Source organism: Mirounga leonina, unplaced genomic scaffold (assembly GCF_011800145.1).
Source record: "Mirounga leonina isolate KUSES-001 unplaced genomic scaffold, KU_Mleo_1.0 Mir_488, whole genome shotgun sequence".
NCBI lineage: Eukaryota > Metazoa > Chordata > Mammalia > Carnivora > Phocidae > Mirounga > Mirounga leonina.
In genome coordinates this window covers 4362793-4364906 of record NW_023270777.1, presented here as the reverse complement: position 1 = coordinate 4364906, position 2114 = coordinate 4362793, and the positions used below count along the sequence as shown (strand labels likewise).

General features: G+C 44.2%; 1 non-coding gene across 1 annotated transcript; it reads left to right on the top strand.

The window, feature by feature from the left end:
* Window positions 1-1236: 1236 nt before the first annotated feature.
* On the top strand, window positions 1237-1362 carry LOC118000211. The gene has a single exon (XR_004676415.1). It is a non-coding gene; the product is annotated as a small nucleolar RNA SNORA25 (small nucleolar RNA).
* The last annotated feature ends 752 nt before the right edge of the window (window positions 1363-2114 follow it).

Sequence of the window (2114 nt, the reverse complement as noted above, 5' to 3'; positions counted from 1 at the left end):
GAGAGCCAGCTCAGCTGACCAAGGAGGGAGGATCCTGCTGGGGGTTGGAGTGGCTGAGGGTCTGAAAGCTTGACCACCTGCCTTTGAAGATCCACCCAGCCTAGGACCTTGGATAGACACACTGTCAGGGTCATTGCCTACACCAAGGACAGCATCACAGCCAAATCCTACCTGGGATCCCCACAAGTGCGCATCTACCAACAGACACCGAGGGACAGATCAGAGAAGCCCAGCCTGGCAGAGAAAGGAGAGGTCTTCCTTCACTTCCCACAAGGGGACTCTTGGAGCAGACACAAGGGACTTCAAGGATGAGGGGAAGGAGCACCAATGGACAAAACTCTCCTCTGCTTCCTGAGCCCAGGGCAGGGGCTCTGCACCAGACTACCATAGAAAATACCAACCTGAATGTGCCAGAAGTTTTCCTTGAAAGGAAACTATTTTAAACTGGAAGTGGCTGGACACAGCTGATATTTATAAGGTTGGGCTAACTTCGGTTTTTCCACTGCCGAGCATGAGTAGGGGTTCTTTTTAGAGAAAAGGAAGTTAAGTTTAAAAATAAAGCAAACCTCTTGTTGGCACAAGGCAAAGTGGAGATTGTTCAATTAAAGCTGTTAAATGAGCAGGGAGACCTGAGGCATGTATCCGACTTCCTCTTGAATGTTAAGTTGGTCAAGGTCCCCATGTGCACACTGTCCTCTTCCAAGACCTTCCACAGTTATAAATGCAGGTTTAAAATAAACTGTCTAGAGGCTCTTGCCCCCTTGTAAGTACCATCCCTTCTTTGACTCTAGACCAATAGAACTTTCCTTGATGGTGGAAATGTCCCGTGTCTGCCCTGTCCAATACGGCACCCACTGACCACGCGTGGCCACCAACCACTGGGGTACTGACTTTAAAACTGTATTTTAATTAATTTAAATGTAAACAACCATGTGTGGCTAGTAAACAACCATGTGTTTAAATATAAACAACCTTACATACAAGGAGGAAAAACACTGGACAGTGCGGTGCAAGATGGAGTCAGACGTATTTCTTTCTACTGAACTTTCGGAAATTTGGGGCACGTCCTTGTTTATTCGCTGTCTCAAGCTTGGGTCAAGCTTTCTGACACTTCCACGCCACCCACCCATCCTTCCTGATGTGTCCTCAGAACCCAATCGAGGAGAGCATGGGGAAACGCTTACATGGGGAAAATCTGAGCACAGACTGGATTCTGGTAATATTAAGAAATTGCTTAGGTCATTTCAAAGAGGGATTTGGGGACTGAAACCAAGAGCTCTTAACGCTGTGACCAATATTGAAGTTCTCCGTAGGATGTAATAATTACTCAATAGTGCCATGGTTTCCTGAGGAGATAGAAGATAAAAAAAGAGAGAAATTACTAAAATTGCATACTGGGATATTTACAGATAAAACAACGTGCTGTCTGCAATTTGCTTTAGATAATGGAGTGGGGACTGAACAGAGGAGACAAGATTGGTTGCTAATTGTTGAAGCTGCGTGACGGGTTCATGAGCTTGCCTTAGATTAGTCTCTCTATTTTACACATGTGTACTTTTTTTAATTAAAAAAATTAAGATGGGGATGGGATAATTGGATGATGGGCATGAAGAAGGGCGCTTGATGGAATGAGCACTGGGTGTTGTATGCAACTGATGAATCACTAAATTCTACCCCCAAAACTAATAATACACTCTATGTTAACTAACTTGAATTTAAATAAAATATTTTTAAAAATTAAGAGTTTTAGGGCACCTGGGTGGCTCAGATGGTTAAGCATCTGCCTTCGGCTCAGGTCATGATTCCAGGGTCCTGGGATCGAGGCCCACATCGGGCTCCTGGCTCAGCAGGGAGCCTGCTTCTCCTTCTCCCTCTGCCTTTCTCCCTGCTCATGCTCTCTCTCTCTGTATCTCTGTGTCTCAAATGAATAAATAAAATCTTTTAAAAAATTAATTAATTAATTAATTAATTAAGAGTTTTAAACAAAATGGGAAAAGGCTTGTATTATGATATCAAGTAGAAAGGGAAAAAGAGGGGTGCTTGGCTGGCTCAGTCATGGAGCACGTGACTCTTGATTTTGGGGTCATGAGTTCCGGCCCCACATTGGTCATGGA